Below are 14,796 nucleotides of genomic sequence, written 5' to 3' on the forward strand. Positions count from 1 at the left end.
CGGATATAGACCGCTTGGTGGAACGGCGCCTACAGGAACAGATGAAGCTAGAAGTCCCTCGCCCGATCCAGCATCGACGTACAATCGCTTGGGACCACGTCTGCCCACCAACGGTTGTTTGCTAACTACTTCGTTGCGGATGTGATGCGATGCAAGCGGTTAGGCCTGGACTATCGTCGATACAGAAGTACACCGCTGCAATTAGGCAGTTGGCTTATGGAGGCGCGACGTTCGATGAGTACCCTTCACATTGGCGAAATGACTGCCCGCTAATGTCAGATGCATTTTTGTCAGGGCGTCATCCACATATTCGGGCCAACGTATCTTCGTAAGCCTGTGGGAATATTTATTCCTATATGTGACCTATGTAGATATTAGTTTAATATTAAAGATCAATGATAAGGCTAATTTCATGCATAGGTCTAGGGTTTTAATTCGTGAAATTTCTGGGTCTAACACGCGTTTTAAGCCAGGTGTGTGAAGATTTTCGCCAGGTCCAGCAAAGAAGGGAGACAGTTGCGTGGACCTAGGAAGAAGGCGAAAGAGTGGACATTATGCGGAAAATTGCTCGACGGAGGAAGCCTCGGAGTTGAAGGGTAGAATAGAGATTTCTACGAAGACTCTAGAAGGTTATGTCCGCGTCTATAAAAGAGAGAAGCATGCACGCTGGAGGGATCTTCTCGGTTGGAGACCTCGCCAACAGCTTGTAGCTTAGTTCACTTTTCTTCACACACTTGGGTTCTTTCGTGGGAAATTCAGGGCATACTTGGGGTTCACTTCTAGCTTACACACTTTTCGATCTGGTGGTAACACCGTCCTACTTGAGGGCGAAGAAACAATTTATTTTCTGTTACGTTTCTGCAGAATTCGCCGAGCTTCGCTGTTCGAGGCTCGGACCTTTTTATTTTCTGGATATTCTCTGTGTTTATGCAAGTTTCGTTTTAGTTTATGCCGACTGTGTTGATCTTTGTGTGTCGATTATGTTTACTTGAATTCTGAGTTGGATTGTTGGAGTTGGTTGTTTTCTAGATTATCGCAGATTTGTGGTTGGATCTGGGAGAATGGAGTTTGTTTGTGGATGAATCGGGTTCTTAACTTGTTGATGTCGTAGGGTTGTCTGTGATTATTGGGATCTGGAGTTGATTTGAGTAGATCTGTGAGAATCGGAGCTATGGAGTTGATTGTGCTGGGTGTTGAGTTCGGATGTCTTGGATCCGGAGTGGATTAAGCATTCGACGTGAATCTGAGTCATGTTGGTTTAATTTTATGCCTAGCTTACGTGTTTTCGCTTCATTTCGTTCAGTTTATGTAGATCTGATGTACTTCCGATTCGTAGCGAGTTTCTGGCGTCCCGATTTCTATATTCTGTTCGAATCTAGGAGTATGCTCTGTTTTCTTCATTTACGTTTCTGAGTTGGATAGGAAATTGCATGAGTTTGTTAGTTGCAGCTTTTACCGTACTTACCTTATTTGAATGTCCTGGTCCCCACTTTTTAATTCTTCCTGCCTAGTCATATTTAGTTAATCATTTACACGGTCTAGCGAGCTATTGTTTCTTTCAGTGTTGATGTCTGATTTTACAAGTATCCTGTTTCTTAGGTCTAGCATTTAAATTCCGTGCCTAGGTCTAGTGGTAGTTGTTATAAACCTCAACCCTTTGCTTGGCAGCAGCCGCTTGTTTCCAGAGTCTCTAAACACTACTCACGAATCCATCTTCGTGGGATCGACCCCACTTCCCTATACTAATTTAATAGTAATTTGGGTTGAGGGATTAATTTTTGAAGGAGAGTCGAGCGTGTCCAACGACAACAACACTCTGTGTTCCTTGGGTTCCTGGACCTAGTAATCCAGTGGATTTAAGAAGCGCGGTATCTTGACTGAGCACTTGTATTAGTGTTCACTGTAAGCACACGAAACACACACGATCCGATTCAGCTCTTGCTCACTTCAAAATGGCGCCGTTGCCGGGGATGGATGGCGTGCTTAGTGTTAGTGTTCAGAGTCTGTGGTGTAAATAGTTTTGATTTGTTTTCTTTCTCTTTTGTTTGTAGTTTATGAGCAGAGGCTCAGGATCTACCTACTGGAGCAACTCGTCTGGGAGGAAGTACGACCAGTTTACTCGGCAGATTAAGGATACAGCCTCTACTGTGACCACCAGATCAGGGTTCACCACAGGAGATCCGTTCCCGAGTGAATCAACTAGCGACGAATCTTGGACGTCGTCAGGACGCGAAGATCCAGAATCCCCACCCGAATCCGAAACGGAGTCAGAAACAGGGGAAGCAGAGGAAATAGTCATGGAGCAGGTAGTAGATCCAGATCCAGAGATCGGTTCTCTCACTGCCCATTTAGATGGAGAACCAGCTCAAGCTATAGTGATGAATCCACGCCAGAGGACTATTGAGATCAAGACAAACGTGCTCGGCATCTTGCCGACGTTCTCTGGGCGTAGAAATGAGTGTCCGTATGAGTTCTTAAATGAATTCAGCAAGTTGTGTGGTATTCAGAAGAGGCCGAATGATGCAACAGATGAGGATTGTCACCTACGTGCGATTCCGTTTACCTTGAAGGGGGAAGCTAACACGTGGTTATTAAGGTTACCCCTGGATTCTATTCGCACTTGGAGGGATTTCAAATTGGAATTCCTAGATTATTTCTTCCCATCCAACAAGATGAATGCACTGAAGAAAGAAATATTAGAGTGTAAGCAGGATTACGACGAATCCTTGAGTCAGTATTGGTCGAGATTTAAGGGGTTGTTGGATGCATGCCCAAACCACCGAATGATAGAGGCAGAGACCTACTCTCTGTTTTACGAAGGAGCGACTCCTGAGTCAAAGGATTTAATGAATTCCTCGAGTGGGGGGAATTTCACAAGAAAGAGGGGAAGTGAAGCAAGGGAAATTCTGGGAAAATTGATCGACGCTAAGAAGGCGTACGATAACCCTAGGAATGCTGTGAGAAGAGGGTCGGTGCATGCCGTAAGAGAGCAAGAAGACGATAAAGTGGAGGCAAGGATTGATAGGCTCGAGAAGGCTCTTTTGAACGCGATTGAGAAAACGAATCCACTGACTTCACAAGGGAAGGAGAAATCTCCGGGTCCAGGAGATAGTCAAATTCAGCAATATTACGGGACCCAGGAAGGAGATTATCAGGCCCAGGTCAATGCAATGGGTAGTTGGAATCCCGATGGGAGCTGGAATCCAGGAAGACAGAGAGATGCACCTTGGCGGAATCATCCGAATTTCAGATGGACTGACAATGAGCAGAATCAGCCAGCACCACAACAAAGTCAGCAGTTTGCACCTCAGCCCGAAAGGCAAGGTAACTGGTCAGGAAGGAATCAAGAGGGGCAGGGCAGCTGGATCAATCGGAACCAAGGAGACCACTCAAGCTGGGGGAACAGAAATCAGAATAATCAAGGGAACTCTTATGTGCCACCGCACCAAAGGAATTTTCAGAATAATTACCAGGGCCAAGGAAATCAATACAACAACTCTTCAGGCGGTCAAGGGAACGCTCGTCAGAATCAAGCGAGTGGACCGACGCTGAGTATAGGGCCAGGGCCCAGTCAACCACAATAGTCACCAAAGAGTATCGATGATATGGTGCACGACCTCGTCAGTTCTCAGCAACATATGCAAAGCAACCTGCAATCGAACAATGACGTAGTGCATAAGCTTCAAGATGTTCAACAGGAGCAAAAGGCAGCCATGGATATGCTGGCTAAACAATTGTCCCAGATAGCCACTGCTTTGAGTGATATGAGAGGAAACGAGGGAAAGATTCCCACCTCAGTAAGGCCACCAGATAGGGCGAATATAAGTCAGGTTACCTTGAGATCCGGGAAGGCATATGATGGGGCAGTGGTGAGAACGAAGGAAGCGATAAGCCCCAAGGAAGGTAAGGAAGAAAATACTATTCCTAGGTCTGGGGACTTGGAAGGAGAAAGTTCTTTTGTCAAGGATGACCTTAAGATAGGAGATTTGGAGAAACCCTTGCCTAAGTCAACTGAGCCATTCTTCCTCGATCCAGAGCCAGTATTTGAGAACAAGGCAGAAAGGGAGGAGACTGGAGAATTCTCAGCTGACAGTTCTATAGGAGCAGGAAAACGATTGAAGCCTTTCCCGAGCTGGGGGGAAGCCAAGAAGAAGAAAGAAGAGCCGGTGGATTTCATGGACATTTTTAGGAAACTAGACATTAATCTACCATTCCTGCAGGCCTTGAAATTGCCGGTGTTTAGCAAGTTCATCAAGGAATTTATAGCTGGAAAGGCTAGACCTAGTGGGAAAATTTTGATAGGCGAGAATGTCTCGGCAGTGATTCAAAAGCGGAGGATGCCTTCAAAATGCAATGATCCAGGTATGTTTACCTTGCCCATCTCTATTGGTGATGTGAAAATCGAGCATGCTATGTGTGATTTAGGTGCGTCGATAAATGTGTTACCGCTATCTGTATACAAGAGGTTAGTAGGGGTAGGCATGGTGGACACGAAAGTTGTGATCCAATTGGCAGACAGGTCATGCACTTGTCCTGAAGGTGTGCTTGAGAATGTGATAGTAAAGGTACATGATTTCTTGTACCCAGCTGATTTCCATGTGATAAGGATGAGTGATAATGAGTCTGCAGAGTCTGGCGGAGTACTTCTAGGGAGACCTTTTCTACGGACTGCTAAAACTATCATTGATGTTTTTGACGGTACTATTTGCCTTGATTACAATGGGGAGAAATATACATTCAGCATAGATGAGGCAATGAAAAGACCTCTTGACGTTGAAAATTTGTATGCTATAGATGTTAATAACCCCTTAGTCCAGGAATATCTTGAGACAGAGTTAATGCAGGAACAGATTGAGAATTCTGAGATGGGTCATGCCATTGATAGAGAAGTAGCCAGTTGGTGTCAAACAATGAACACAAATGAGTTATCAGATGAGGAACTAGCGGAAGCAATTCTGGAATTCTGTACAAGTATGCTTATCTGGAGGAGAACGAAAACTTCCCGGTGATTATTAACAGCAGCTTGACCGAGGGACAAGAAGAGGAACTGCTGAATGTAATTAGGAGAAACAAGAAAGCCATTGGGTAGACGCTCTCTGACTTGGTTGGAATCAGTCCAGATATGTGTATGCATCACATTCGTTTAGAAGAAGGAGCAAAGGCATGTAGGGACCCGCAACGCAAGTTGAATCCGAACATGAGGGAAGAAGTGCTGAAGGAAGTATTGAAGCTGCTATCCCTATGAATCATATATTCCATACCAGACAGTGAATGGGTTAGTCCTGTACATATGGTACCAAAGAAGTCAGGAATACAGGTAGTTAAGAACGATAAAAATGAGTTGGTCCCCACTCGACTTGTTACTGGGTGGAGGATATGTATTGACTACCGGAAGCTGAACGAGGCTACTAAGAAGGATCACTTCCCGCTACCTTTCATTGATCAGATGTTGGAGAGGCTGGCAGGTAAGCAATATTTCTGTTTCCTGGACGGATATAGTGGATATGTTCAAATCTATGTGGATCCCGAGGATCAAGAGAAGACAACTTTCACGTGTCCCTTTGGAACGTACGCTTATAGGAGGATGCCGTTTGGTCTCTGCAATGCGCCAGGGACTTTCCAGCGGTGTATGATGAGCATTTTCTCGGATCTCCTAGAGGATTGCATCGAGATTTTTATGGACGACTTCACTGTGTACGGGAATTCATTTGACTCGTGTTTGGCGAGTTTGGATATAGTGCTGAGGAGGTGCCAGGAAAAGCATTTGGTTTTGAATTTCGAGAAATGCCACTTTATGGTCCCTGAAGGAATTGTCCTAGGGCATGTAGTATCGGAAAGAGGGATACAGGTAGATCAAGCAAAAATCGATGTCATCTCGAAACTGCCTTACCCGACGAATCAGAAAGAGGTGAGAGGATTCCTAGGGCATGCGGGATTTTATAGGAGGTTTATAAAGGATTTCGCAAAGATTGCTCAACCACTCACTCACTTATTGCATAACGATGTGGAGTTTGAGTTCGATGAGGAGTGCAAAAGGGCTTTTCAGTTGTTGAAAGATAGACTAGTATCTGCCCCCATTATTAGAGCGCCCAACTGGAATCTACCCTTTGAAATTATGTGTGACGCAAGCGACTATGCCGTGGGAGCAGTGCTAGGTCAAAGAATTGATGGAAAAAGCTATGTGATCTTTTATGCATCCAAAACACTGAATCAAGCTCAGAAGAATTATGACACCACCGAAAAAGAAATGCTGGCGGTGATATACTCATTTGAGAAATTTCGCCGTATTTGCTGGGGTCGAAGGTGATCGTTTTCACGGACCATGCAGCTATTAAGTACTTGCTGGCAAAGAAGGAGTCTAAACCAAGATTAATCCGTTGGGTATTACTTTTACAAGAATTCGATTGGGAAGTTAAGGATAAGAAAGGAACTGAGAACAAGGTGGCTGACCACCTAAGTCGTATCTTTCAAGGGGAGACCGAGGAAGCAATTCCAGATGCATTCCCCGAGGAGCATTTGTATTATCTGGAAGAACTCCCTAGACCCATCAATTGGGAAAAGCTCATGGCATTAATAGGTCCAGGGGATGCCGAGAAAGGGAAATGTCAGACAAACATTGAGCCATGGTTCGCTGACCTGGCAAATTACTTAGTCACTGGAGAGGTACCCAGTTCCCAAGAAATCTCCCGGGCCCAGAAGATGAAATTGAAGAGTGAGGCCAAGTACTATTTCTGGGATGACCCGTATTTGTGGCGAATGGGAGCCGACCAAGTTATCCGGAGGTGTATCCCAGAGTGGGAACAGAGGGATGTGCTGAACCATTGCCATGCCCTAGCGTGTGGAGGTCACTTTGGACCTAGGAAGACCGCAAGGAAGGTGTTGGACAGTGGGTTTTACTGGCCCACGTTGAATAAGGATGCTTTTGAATTCTGTCAGAACTGTGTGAGGTGTCAACAGACCGGGGGAATCTCCAGGAGGGACGAAATGCCACAAGTTCCAATAATTGTATGTGAGATCTTCGATGTCTGGGGGATGGACTTCATGGGTCCATTTCCGTCTTCATACGGAAACACCTACATACTTGTGGCAGTAGATTATGTTTCGAAGTGGATAGAGGCAAAAGCAACAGCATCGTGTGAAGCTAAAGAGGTAGCGAAGTTCCTTAGAGCTAACATTTTCAACAGGTACGGAGTACCCAGAGCTATAATATCTGACAATAGGACGCATTTCCGCAACCGGACTATTGAAGCTCTAATGAGAAAGTACGGAGTTCACCATCGCCTCTCCACACCATATCATCCTCAGTCCAACGGCCAAGCGGAAATATCAAATAGAGAAATCAAAGCGATCCTGGAAAAAACGGTGAATCCGTCGAGGAAAGACTGGAGCAAGAGAATTGATGATGCATTATGGGCATATAGAACAGCATATAAAACGCCCATTGGAATGTCTCCTTACAGGTTAGTATTTGGCAAGATGTGTCACCTACCGGTGGAAATTGAGCACAGGGCGTACTGGGCGGTCAAAGAGATTAATATGAGTCCTCGAGCTTGTGAGGGAGAGAGGAAACTACAACTCCAAGAGTTGGAAGAATTGCGACTTGAATCTTACGAGTCAGCAATGTGGTACAAGGAAAAGACAAAATTGTGGCATGATAAAAATCTCCGGACCAAGGAACTGCAAGTTGGGCAGAAGGTTCTCCTGTTCCAGTCCCGGCTCAAGTTAATGCCCGGCAAGTTAAAGTCCAAATGGATTGGGCCATACACTGTTGTGAGTCTGCGTGCAAATGGATGAGTAGAAATCCAGGGAAGTTCTTCAAACTCTACTCCCTTCCTTGTCAATGGTCATCGTCTGAAGGTGTTTAGGGATGCCTCGGAGATGTGTGTATTGGACGAAGTGCCGCTACACGCGCTTCTTGATATCCGCAAACGGGTCTAGGAAGGAAGTGTTCTTAAAGATTTCCTGGGTCGAGTTACTGAAAAGTTTTTATACCCTGACCTGGGGAATCTTGAGAACACTCGTAAGAAATTTTGTAAATATTTAATCGCTTTTCGTAAATCTAGAAAACCCAAACAAAATAAAAAAATAATCTTCCAAAAATATTTTCGAAATACCAGACTCTTTGGGAATGTTTTTGATACTGTCATACCCTAAAACCGAGGAGTCTGGCGTTTCAAGTTTTTGTTTAAATGTTTTTTTTCCTAAGTACGGTTTTGCAGAAGGAATTTGCTAGGGCGAGGAGTTGAGAAGTAAAGTTTTGGAGGGAGTTGGCACCAGTTCGAATTTCAAAGGACACCTTTATGGGAAGGCGTGCAGTCGCTAGCGTCATGTCTGCAACCGCCTGCAAACCGTCCTCTCCCATACCTATCGGTTAATAACCGTGTTCTCTTTTCATTTTCCCTTATTCACTCTCTCTCTACTTCCAGAATTCTCCAAACTTCTCTCTAGGTTTTCTTTCTCTAACCCTAATCAAAGAAATTTCTGCCCTAGTTTTTGTCAAGATTTTCTAATGAATTCTTCATGGATAACAAGCCGAGTACCGGAAACACTTCAGGGTCCGCCGATTCAAGTGCGGCGGCGTTTATGGCGGATATACTACAAAAATTTGGGGGATCAGAAAAGGCGATGGAGGCATTTGCCATGTTCGCGGCGGTAATGGGGAAATCTGCACCAGCCGTTTCTACAACTGCCGTATCACAACCAGGAACTTCAGGGGTTTCAACACCCAAACTGGTGGCTGCCCCAGAACCCACCACCGCTGTACCAGAAGAAGCCGTCACTGTTCAAGAACCAACCACCGCAGAATCTCGCGAAGAAGAAGCAGATCTGACCGCGGGGTTGGAGTTGTTGGCCGTAAGTGAGCCTAGGTTAGGTTCTGTCACTGAGGAGGGGGAAACCCTTGTTGTGAAGGAATTTACAGAGGGGGAAACCCCTGTTTTGGAGAAGTTGGTCGAGGGGGAAACCCCTGTTGTTGGTTGCGATGTTCCAACGGGCGGCGAAGCCCTAACTTCTGAAAGACAATCGGCGAGGGAAACCCCAGAAGTGGTTAAGGGCACCGAAGCCCAATTTGTTACGGGAAGTCCGGGTGGGGTAGAGACCCCTGTTTACATCGAGGGGGCAACCCCATTGATTGGGAAGGAAGACGACCTCGCGTCTGGCGAGGCACAGGAACCCGTCGACGACGGGATGACTCTAATGGTGGATCTGACTGATGTCCCTGATGGGACCGATTCACCGGTAAACGCAAGGGAAGCAAGGAGGCAGGCTCGTCGGAGTCTGCATGATGAGATAGACGAAATCGTCCAGCAACGGAGGAGGACATGCTGGGTCGTGGGGCCGCAACACCTGAGCAGGCAGATTCTCCCAGACCTGACGATGGGGAGAACGACGAGGAGAAGCGCAGACGCGCGGTCGAGAGGAAGAGGAAGGGGAAGCAGATCGCTCCTTTCTCGACCAAGAAAGCAAGAGGGAAGTCCGCCGACCATTCTCCCTCTCCACCTGCTAAAATATCGTCCGATGCCGAGTCGGAAAGCCATAATGAGTCCAGTGACTCCGAGGAAGATCAAGGAGTGGAGCTCAATTTTGAGCCGAAAGAAATCTGGATAACTAAGGAACTGCTGAATGCGATGGGGAAGTTTGATGACCCAAAACGTACAGCGGTATATGCAGAGAAGAGTGCCGTGGGGAAACATGCCAAATCGGGAAAGAAGTACGATTCAGCAGAGCTTAAGGGGATCTCAAGCAATGACGAGTTTCGGGGGTATATAGAGGCAATCGGCTTTGACTGGTTGCTAAAGCATAGCACCCTTGAGGTTCCAATAGACGTGGCACGAGAATTTTTCTCGACTTTCCGGTTTAAATCCACCACCGACTTGGATGCCGATTCCATTAACCTCAGGCTCTTCAATGAAGAGCATGTGATGAGCATCAGGGAGTGGACTCTACGGATGGGTCTACTAACGCGTACGGAAGATGACGAAGGTTTATGGAATGAGAGAATGGTTGGTCCACCAAAACTCACGCCAGGTTTCAAAGCGCAGAGCGCATGGGAGTTCTTGACTCATCCGAGGGTGGGTCAATTTAAAACTAGTTGTTTGAAGGCTCACCACATCGAAGACAGGGTTCTGAGGTTCGCCCAAACCTTCATTAGCTACAACCTGATGGGCACAGCCAACACCGCCTTGACAACCGCCGACCTATACTTTACCTGGTGCATGGCCACGGGTGTACGTGTTCATTTGGGCTACTGGTTAGCTCAAGCCTGCCACCAAGTAACTGCCAATCCCTCCCGGCATCTATACACATACCACCTTCTGGGAGCTTATCTGCAGCGCAATGTGATTATGAAGATCCACAAGGCTTGCCGGGAGGTGAAGATGTGTCTACCTCCCGAGGTTTTCAATATGGAGTACTTCTTCAACAAGGGGCTGCTAATCATGCACAAGAGGGATGTCTGTTTTTACGAGGTTGGTAAACCGGAGGCCCAGATCAAACATGAACAAGAGGTGGCGGGTGTTAAGGACGTTGCTGATGCAGGTGAAGCCAGGAAGCCAGTTGTGGAGGTGGATGCAATGAGAAAGGAAGTCAGTTGGATGAGATCCGAGATTCAAAAAGTGATGGAAGGGATTGTGGCCCTGCGGGGTAAAGGAAAAGACAGTGGTGAAGCTGAGAGAGTAAGGAAGGAAGTTGCCGGAGTACGAACAGGAATGGTAGAAATCAGATCGGAGGTTCAGAAGGTCAGGGAGGAAATGGTGGCCCTCAAGGGGCGCGTTTCTGATCTGGTGGCAATGTCGACCCGATGCACTGAGAAGATGACGGAGGGTGTCACGTTAATGATGGCAATGATAAAGTGGTTGCGCGAGAAATTCCCGGACGCACCAATATTACTTCCTGGACCTAGTGGAGGACCCAGGGCGCCAAGTCCAGAAGATCTATCTATCCGGAAGCAGCCACAAGTCACCAAGCCTCTAATCACTTCGTCCTCTACTAGACCCATGACCTTGAAGAAGACCGTACCCGGACAGACTGACGTGAGGAAAGAGAAGCCGGAATCACCGGCAAGAAAGAAAGCTAAAGTGACCCAACAGGCTGTGCCACCCAAGTCTGGCTCCCGAGGGGGGCCAGACCCCGAATTAATTTCCCCCAACCCAAGTAACTTTTACTTTTCGTCTTTTATTGCTTTCTGTCTCTGCTTTTTGTTTGTTTTAATGTTCTGTGCCAGCATGCTTGCTCTGTACATATGTGTTGCTACTTTCCACACTTAGCCCAATTTCTGGTCTAAGTGTGAGAAGGGGTTGAGCTGTTTTGCATGTTTGGTTTTGGTTGTTGTGCTTTCTCCCTCTTAGCCCGGTGTACGGTCTAAGTGTGAGAAGTTTATTTGTTTGGTTTTCTGCTTTACATGTTTGTACTTCCCTATTTACCCCCATTCACTAGGATGGCTTGGGGACAAGCTTGAGTGAAGTGGGAGGGGGAGGGAATAGGTGCAGTCTGTGGCTGTAAGTCTTATAGTTTTTTGAGGTCTTGTCTGTGTGTTACGTGTTGCATGAGCTAGTGGATACAATAAGGCAGAAATATTCCCTTAGTAAGAGCGATTGAAGATAGGATACACGTCAACTTTGGTGCCCTCTTCCTTAATAAACTAAAAGCGGTTTGGATGAAGTGATGACGATAGAGGATACCTTAGATAACCTAGCTGTGCAGCCTTACTATAAAGTGAGTTATAAGCCTAAACACTTTGAGCTAACTTGTAAAAAATGGGCAGCCACTTGATGCTTAGGGAGTAGAGTATAAAGGAGAAAAAATGGGTTATGAAGGAATAAGCTGGACAAAGTCCAGAGCTGGTGGTATAAGCTGGACGAAGTCCAGGAAAATGAGGTATAAGCTGGACGAAGTCCAGGAGAAAAAAAAAGAAGGTATAAGCTGGACGAAGTCCAGGGGGAAAATAAAAGAAGAGAAAAATGAGCTTAATTATCTAAGGGCGGGAAGTAAAAATTACCTGACCTAGGAAATATTTGCCTTACCCAGAAAAGAGGGGAGATAATAAAAAGGGGAAACTCTCAAAACCCAACGCATCAGTGGTGTAACTTTAACCTTGGAGCGTTTTTGGTCCTAACATCCCTGGTGAGGAATGAGTGATCGAGCGAACCTAACCGCTAGGAAATCCATAGGTTTCTTGACAAACTGACGAACTGTTTGGGTTGACGAAGGAAGAAGGAGGATTTGGAGACTGTAGACGATCGGAGAAGACTTAAGCTTGTGGGGACAGTCGCCTAAAAGTTGAAGCTAGTGCATGATTATGTGTTGTGTTTTGTATTCTTTGTGTGTTATTTTCTTTTCTGAGTCTGTTAGTTTTCTAGGTCTAGGTTTTTGTTTTTGTTAAATCTTATTTGTAGGATCGTTCTTGGAAACCATGCATTGAAATTCGCCTTATTTCATTTTCTTGTCTTTCATACTTGAGGACAAGCATGGTTTAAGTGTGAGCAGTTTGATAAGGCTAATTTCATGCATAGGTCTAGGGCTTTAATTCGTGAAATTTCTGGGTCTAACACGCGTTTTAAGCCAGGTGTATGAAGATTTTCGCCAGGTCCAGCAAAGAAGGGAGACAGTTGCGTGGACCTAGGAAGAAGGCGAAAGAGTGGACATTATGCGGAAAATTGCTCGACGGAGGAAGCCTCGGAGTTGAAGGGTAGAATAGAGATTTCTACGAAGACTCTAGAAGGTTATGTCCACGTCTATAAAAGAGAGAAGCATGCACGCTGGAGGGATCTTCTCGGTTGGAGACCTCGCCAACAGCTTGTAGCTTAGTTCACTTTTCTTCACACACTTGGGTTCTTTCGTGGGAAATTCAGGGCATACTTGGGGTTCACTTCTAGCTTACACACTTTTCGATCTGGTGGTAACACCGTCCTACTTGAGGGCGAAGAAACAATTTATTTTCTGTTACGTTTCTGCTGAATTCGCCGAGCTTCGCTGTTCGATGCTCGGACCTCTTTGTTTTCTGGATATTCTCTGTGTTTATGCAAGTTTCGTTTTAGTTTATGCCGACTGTGTTGATCTTTGTGTGTCGATTATGTTTACTTGAATTCTGAGTTGGATTGTTGGAGTTGGTTGTTTTCTAGATTATCGCAGGTTTGTGGATGAATCGAGTTCTTAACTTGTTGATGTCGTAGGGTTGTCTGTGATTGTTGGGATCTGGAGTTGATTTGAGTAGATCTTTGAGAATCGGAGCTATGGAGTTGATTGTGCTGGGTGTTGAGTTCGGATGTCTTGGATCCGGAGTGGATTAAGCATTCGATGTGAATCTGAGTCATGTTGGTTTAATTTTATGCCTAGCTTACGTGTTTTCGTTTCATTTCGTTCAGTTTATGTAGATCTGATGTACTTCCGATTCGTAGCGAGTTTCCGGCGTCCCGATTTCTATACTCTGTTCGAATCTAGGAGTATGCTCTGTTTTCTTCATTTACGTTTCTGAGTTGGATAGGAAATTGCATGAGTTTGTTAGTTGCAGCTTTTACCATACTTACCTTATTTGAATGTCCTGGTCCCCACTTTTTAATTCTTCCTGCCTAGTCATATTTAGTTAATCATTTACACGGTCTAGCGAGCTATTGTTTCTTTCGGTGTTGATGTCTGATTTTACAAGTATTCTGTTTCTTAGGTCTAGCATTTAAATTCTGTGCCTAGGTCTAGTGGTAGTTGTTATAAACCTCAACCCTTTGCGTGGCAGCAGCCGCTTGTTTCCAGAGTCTCTAAACACTACTCACGAATCCATCTTCGTGGGATCGACCCTACTTCCCTATACTAATTTAATAGTAATTTGGGTTGAGGGATTAATTTTTGAAGGAGAGTCGAGCGTGTCCAACGACAACAACACTCTGTGTTCCTTAGGTTCCTGGACCTAGTGATCCAGTGGATTTAAGAAGCGCGGTGTCTTGACTGAGCACTTGTATTAGTGTTCCCTGTAAGCACACGAAACACACTCGACCCGATTAACGCCCGATCGGGCGTTTAGACCCCCGGACCGGGCAAACTCTCTGAAATATTCCAAGAATGTTATTTTTAATCCTTTTAAGATGCATATAGATGTTATATGACTTGTTAATCACCAAAGTGGTCTTGTTATATGATATTATGATTATGGAAAAGGATGAAAGATTATTTATTGATCATGATTAAATGATGCTATAAATGACATGAAAGTTTATTGATCAATAACTTTATTATCTATATACTTGGAGATCACCCAAAGGTGGATCATTGTGTATGAGTTAATAAAACGAAAAGGATTAATCTTGTCTACAGTTTCATATGTAGTATGTATACCCAAATGAAACATGCTTATTTGATATGTGTATGATATAATTGGTCATTAAAGTTAATTCAAGCATCAATGAAAGTATGTGTGTTTAAGTATTGCCCAAAGGTTGCTTGAATGCATGTTGTTTAAAGTTTATTACAATTATCTGAATCGGTGTTAAAGTTCAAAGCACTAATTGTGAGCATGTATAAATGTTGCAGCCTCATCTAATATGTATGCATCTGCAAACTCTGTCGTAAAGTTCAATGGGCAGAACTATGGTGAATGGTCAGAACAGATCCGGTTTTCACTGGGTGTTATGGCACTTGACCATGCCATACTTACGGAAGATGAGCCTGCAGCCATTACGGAAGAGAGCTCTGAAACGGACAAGTCTCGATATGAGACTTAGGAGCGGTCTAACAGGCTAAGTCTCAATCTTATGAGGATGACGATGGCGGAAAGTTTTAAGCCATCTATGCCTAAGACAGAGAATGCAA

The sequence above is a fragment of the Salvia splendens genome, chromosome 1 (assembly GCF_004379255.2).
Source record: "Salvia splendens isolate huo1 chromosome 1, SspV2, whole genome shotgun sequence".
Lineage (NCBI taxonomy): Eukaryota > Viridiplantae > Streptophyta > Magnoliopsida > Lamiales > Lamiaceae > Salvia > Salvia splendens.